This window comes from Mauremys reevesii, unplaced genomic scaffold, assembly GCF_016161935.1.
Source record: "Mauremys reevesii isolate NIE-2019 unplaced genomic scaffold, ASM1616193v1 Contig20, whole genome shotgun sequence".
Classification (NCBI taxonomy): Eukaryota; Metazoa; Chordata; order Testudines; family Geoemydidae; genus Mauremys; species Mauremys reevesii.
In genome coordinates this window covers 737501-743866 of record NW_024100827.1, presented here as the reverse complement: position 1 = coordinate 743866, position 6366 = coordinate 737501, and the positions used below count along the sequence as shown (strand labels likewise).

Sequence of the window (6366 nt, the reverse complement as noted above, 5' to 3'; positions counted from 1 at the left end):
TACACTCGCAAATGAACTCGCACAGGAAAACGATAAAAGATGAACACACCCTGTCGCCTGGGGTGAACACTTCACAAAGCGATCACTTCATAGCTGACCTCTCGGTCCTCAGCCTCATAGGATACTTGCACCACACCTTCAAAAGACCAGCACGGGAACTTAAATTCATAACTTTGCTAGACACCACGAATCATGGACTGAATAGACACTGGATTTATGGCTTATTACAATAATCTATAACCCACTTAACAACCCCCCAGCCTTCCCCCTCCCCCTTTTACCCTATGACTGGAGATGCACTAATAGGTAACTTCACCTTGAATAGGCCTTTGACACGTGCTAACGACTTTTGCTAAACAACCTGTTCCATCTTGTATTTAGCTGTGACACTCTGGTTACCTTTCCCAGACCTCTGTGGAAGCTTGAAAGTTTGCCTCTTCCCAACAGGAGTGGGTCCAATAAAAGATATTGCCTCCCCCACCTGCTCTCGCTAATATCCTGGGACTGACACGGCTACCACACCACTGTATACACGCTCTCCACGGACGTGTCTGCACCACAGACCGGGCTGTCTCTCTGCTTCCCTGCAACAAGCTGAGCATGAGGGTGAGCCGTTAAACCCAGAGGGCTGGTTAAAGCCATCCCAAGCCCCACATTATGGTTCAAACCGAGCCACAAGCAAGCCGGCCGGAAGGGAGTGCCACCTCCCAGACTCAAACCTACCCTACAGGACACAAGTTTCCATCTTCAGTGCTGACTGGAAACTGCAGCTGGTGGCACCAGAGCCACCCCCGCAGATGTCTGCTGCAGGCCCTGCGCCCAGGCTGCAGGAAGGCGAAAGCCTGCTGCCCCTCCCCGAGGCAGAACAGCCCAGGGAGAGCAAGGACGTGGCAGGAAGGTCAGAAGAATGGGCTAGGGGGTAGGGCTGGAAGTCCAGAGACACCGGACAGGGGGGGCTTCAGCTCCATTCTTCTTGTGACCGTGGGCAAGTCCCGAAATCGACGTCCCTGCCTCGCGAGAGCCCTTAGGGACAATGAGGTTCTCAAAGACACTACGCTGCTTGGAGCCATTTAAGTGCTTTGACAGGTGGCCCCATGGATTGTCAGCAATATTCCCCTCTGCCCAGCTGGGAGGTACAAACAGGCTGACGTTGGCAGAGTAGCTGCAGCAGCAGTCGAAGCAGGGGCTGCTGCACTGGGGCAGGATGTGGGGAAGACGCCCTGTGCTAGGACCCCTGGGGTGCCCCCCTCCCTCTCCAGCGAAGACCAGGTCTACACTCAGATGGTCAGTAGGCCCAGCTATGTCACTCGGGGTGTATGTGTCTTTAATCCACACCCCTCAGCGACGTAGTTAAGGCGATCTAACCCCTGGTGTAGACAGCACTAGGTCGACGGAAGAATTTTTCTCTCAGCCTGGCTACTGCCGCTCAGCGGGGGCGGGGGAGGGGGGAATTGGAGAACCTCTCCCCCAGCGCTGCAGCTACGCTGCTGTAGCATTTCAAGCATGAACAAGCCACTGCGGGGAGGAGCCAGCAGAGACTGAAGCCGGCAGAGCCGTGCCAGAGGGAGCTCAAGTGGGGACCTAAGGACACTTAACTCTGACTGGACATTCTCCGCCCTGCCAACCTGCTCCCTCACCTTCACTTCAGCCTCACCCCACACCTACTCCTCCCCCCTCCTCCCTTCCCTGGCCTTTCTGTTTCCCTAATCCCCTCCGAACTACAGCCACCCCTGCCCCGCAAAAATGAGAGCACTAACATGCCATTGGAGGTCACCACATTGAGCACTTGGCTTCTGTGTTCCATCCCTTTCCCCCACCTTGGTCCGATCTATGTAGGGCAGATACTATTCTGTATCTGTACAGCTCCTAGCACACTGGGACCTCAAGCTCAGGCAATCCTGAGGCACTACCTTCATAAACATGATTAATACGCTTTCAGCTTGCAGCTCTGCAAAGAGAACCCTGTCCTTAGCTAGCCAGGCAGTTGCGGGGGAAGTTTCCACCTGTTGAGCTAAAGGAGTAAATCTGTCAGCTGGCAGCGGTAGTAGGTTGTTATCTCCCTGCAGTGCTGTACAGTCAATGGCGCATGTGATGTGATGGGTTCACATGGCGCTATCGGCCTTGGCTGGGGGGGAAGAGGAGAGCCAGCTGAGCGCCCTTACCCCGTATCACGGAGATGTTCCGCAAGGCGATGGAGTGCTCCCAGTCCTTCAGCCTCAGGTCCTCAGTCACATTGTTCAGGATGGCCAGCTCCTGCTTCAGCTGCTGCTCCATGGCGATATGGATTCGCCTCATCTGCCGGGCATCCTCCGTGGCATTGCTGATCAGCACCTGCAGGTCCTGGATCCGGGTGTGGTGGATGCCCACGTCGTAGGAGAAGGTCCTGTTGATGGTGCCTGGCCCCCCACCTCGGTCAGCTGGTCGCTCAGGCTCTCCACCTGGGCGGCCAGGTGCGTCAGGAGGCTGTCGTGGTGCTCCAGCAGCAGCCGGCTGCTGTTGCCCTCCACTGAGAGCCTGTAAGTCTCCAGCTGGGCCATGTCGCTCTGATGGTTCAAGCTGTCTCTCAGGCTGGCCACGGCCTTGTCCGTTTGGCTCGCCTGGGTCTGCAGGCTCCAGAGGAACCCCTCCAGCTTCTGCAGGGAGCCCGTCATCAGGAAGAGGGAGTCCGAGTGATTCTGCAGGAGATCCTGGAGCCGCCAGATGTGGTCCAGGATGTCCCCTTTGAGCGGCAGCTGCAGCAGCTTGAGCTGCATGTCCCTGATGCTCTCGTTCAGGCGGTTCACGTTCCCCGTCAGCGCCTTCAGGTCCTCCGGGGAGCTCTGCGGCCTGGAGACTGCAGGAGAAAGAGAGGAACCAGGTGTGAGATGCTCACAGGGAGTCGGGAGGGGGCAGGTCATTAGCCCCTGGTAACGGCAGCTCCGGTCCCCAAGGAACACTCTTCACACCTCCCTCCCCGCCTGACAGCTGCCACTATGCAATATGGCCATTGGTCTGCATGGCCCAAAACTGATAGCGCCACCTGCAGGTGCAAACAGGGACCTGAACATGGTTCTTGTTCATTTGCCTAGTCCCAAATTCTTGCCTCAAGCTCTGGGGGGGGATGGGGGACGACGGGACGACCGTCTGTGCCTAGACCTACACCCATCCCATCTGAGCCCTTATCGACCACTGTCCCTGTTCCGCAGGGGTGGGGCTCTGGGGGGAACTGGGTAGGAAATGCACATGGTCTCCTTCAGCCACATGGAGCTTGCCTGGTGTGACGTTATTGACAGAATCTGTAACCACATAGATCACTGTTGCAACCACTGTTATATATTTGCAGCAAATATTGTACAAAGGCTGTTGTGTGAGGTGTCTCTGGGAAGATTATGACGTGCTGGTTAGGATTGTGCTGTCTGTGTGTCTGTATCATTTTTGTAGTTGAAGTTATGAATATTGGCTCTATACTGTCTGTATTTCAAACTTCTGCTGTGCTTCTGGGTGACATCCCAGAGGAGTTGGTGTCAGCTCTGCCTAGCCTGCTTAAGGACCATCAGCTACACAATTGACCCATGGAGAGAAGGCAGACACACGCTGCGACTCAGCAAAGTGCAGGGACTTGCCCATGTGACTCCAGACTCCATTTTGCTGTAATTTTCCACAGTGAGGACAAAGAGGTTCTTACACCTGGAAAAGACTATAAAAGGCTGATGCTTCACCTCCATCTGGTCTTCAATCCTGCTTCTTACCTCTGGAGGGACTTTGCTACAAACTGAAGCTCTGCACAAAGAACTGAATGACCCTCCCAGCTGGGGATGTTCCAGAGACTTGATTTGAACCTGCAGTTTATTCTATCACTGCTACAAGCCTGAACCAAGAACTTGGCCATTACTGGATGTAATTGATTCCATTTAACCAATTCTAGCTCTCATCTCTGTCTTTTTCCTTCTATGAATAAACCTTTAGATTTTAGATTCTAAAGGGTTGGCAACAGCGTGATTTGTGGGTAAGATCTGATGTGTATATTGACCTGGGTCTGGGGCTTGGTCCTTTGGGATCGAGGGAACCTTTTTTCTTTTATTGGGGTGTTGGTTTTCATAACCATTCATCCCCAGGACGAGTGCACTGGTGGTGATACTGGGAAACTGGAGCATCTAAGGGAATTGCTTGTGTGACTTGTGGTTAACCAGTGGGGTGAGACCAAAGTCCTCTCTGTCTGGCTGGTTTGCTTTGCCTTAGAGGTGGAAAAACCCCAGCCTAGGGCTGTAACTGCCCTGTTTTAAGCAATTTGTCCTGAATTGTCACTCTCAGTTGGGTCCCGCCAGAACCAGCATCGTTACACCTGGGAATACACTGAAGTCTGGCTAGTGACCCATACATTTCTTTATGTCTCAGCTGAGTGCCTTGAACATCCCTGGGTTTGGGGCAAGGTTCTGTGCCGCATGGGTCTGGGAGTCAGCACTGCCAGAAAGCTGGAGGGGTGGGGGTGGGGTGCTATGGGGCAGCAGATTATGGCTTGGTCTGGATTTAGTTTTCCTACATTTAACCTTCCGGCTGCTAAAAAACGTCCATTTCCCTTCCCTAAATAGTGGTAAAAACTGCCCAGCTGGGCTTTTTATTTTTAGTCTGTAATTGTTGCATTGTCAGGTTTCCCGGCTGGCCAGGAATTGGGGACCGGGACTGAGTTCTTTGCTCTCTAATTAACACCAGCAGCCTGGCTCCACTGGCTCCGGGAGTGGCTTCCCGGGGCTGTCAACCAGTCAAACGAGGAAGCAGAGATTAAAGGGCTGTCAAGGTTAACTAGACAACTCGGAACGTGAGGGTATAAATTAAACCCTTCCTGGGTTAGTACTTGGCTTTCCCCTGGAGGCCTCTCACATGGCTGCATCTGCTGCATTGTCTGTGGTAGAAGATACGCTGGAGGGTAGGGATAAGGCCCAGAGTGCCCTAGATGGATTGGACCAAAAGAAATCTGATGGGGTTCAACAAGGACAAGTGCAGAGTCCTGCACTTCGGACGGAAAAATCCCATGCACTGCTACAGGCTGGGGACTGACTGGCTAAGCAGCAGTTCTGCAGAAAAGGACCTGGGGATTACAGTGGACGAGAAGCTGGATATGAGTCAGCAGTGTGCCCTGGTTGCCAAGAAGGCTAGTGGTATAATGGGCTGTATTAGTAGGATCATTGCCAGCAGATCGAGGGACGTGATCATTCCCCTCTATTGGGCACTGGTGAGGCCACACCTGGAGTATTGTATCCAGTTTTGGGCCCCACACTACAAGAAGGATGTGGACAAATTGGAGACAGTCCAGCGGAGGGCAACAAAAATGATCAGGAGGCTGGGGCACATGACTTACGAGGAGAGGCTGAGGGAACTGGGATTGTTTAGTCTGCAGAAGAGAAGAGTGAGGGAGGATTTGATAGCAGCCTTCAACTACCTGAAGGCGGGTTCCAAAGAGGATGGAGCTCGGCTGTTCTCAGTGGTGGCAGATGACAGAACAAGGAGTAATGGTCTCAAGTTGCAGTGGGGGAGGTTTAAGTTGGATATTAGGAAAAACTTTTTCACTAGGAGGGTGGTGACGCACTGGAATGGGTTACCTAGGGAGGTGGTGGAATCTCCTTCCTTAGAGGTTTTTAAGGTCAGGCTTGACAAAGCCCTGGCTGGGATGATTTAGTTGGTCCTGCTTTGAGCTGGGGGGCTGGACTAAATGACCTCCTGAGGTCTCTTCCAACCTTAATCTTCTATGATTCTATGATCTCTAGGCAATGCCTTGGCCTTTTGCTGCTGGAGACGCCAGTCAGGTCACTCCCAGGTGCAACATGTGCAGTCAGAGCGCAGAGCTGCCCTGACCACACCCGTATCCCCCCCGGCCATGCCCCCACCTGGGAAAGCACCAGGCAGCTGATTAGGCCAGATTGACGGCTGCTTGGCACTGCACATAAGCAGCCAGAATGGGGCCTGGAATCTGGCCCTTTCAGACTCGCCCACCACTGCACCGTTGGCGTGGGACCCATAACACCCAATGACAAATGGCAATGAGCTCAGACAGGTGCCCTGCGGAAGAGGAAGCCAGCAGGGCCTCACCACCGGCTCAGAGGGAGAGTCAGGTGCCTTAGTTGCAAGGGGTCCGGTTCTGTGCTCTGCCTCCTGGAGCCTAGGGGATGGGGCATACCCAAGGTGAGATGCTTCAGATGTTCAAATGATCCTGAGCCTAAGTTAGAGCAGCCCAGGGCTGCTCTAACTTACAGCAGCAGCTTGTCCCAGTCTGCAGTGCAGCTAGGAATCCCCCTAGCACCACGGGCTAAGAGCTGCTCCACTCAGAAACCATCTTGGGGTAACACAACAGCAACTGTATTGAACCCTCAAGCATAGGGACAATATTCCAGA

The 6366-nt window shown here is 53.7% G+C and overlaps 1 pseudogene; it reads right to left on the bottom strand.

The window, feature by feature from the left end:
- Window positions 1–513: 513 nt before the first annotated feature.
- LOC120393487 overlaps window positions 514–6366 on the bottom strand; it is an 87043-nt pseudogene continuing 81190 nt past the window's right edge.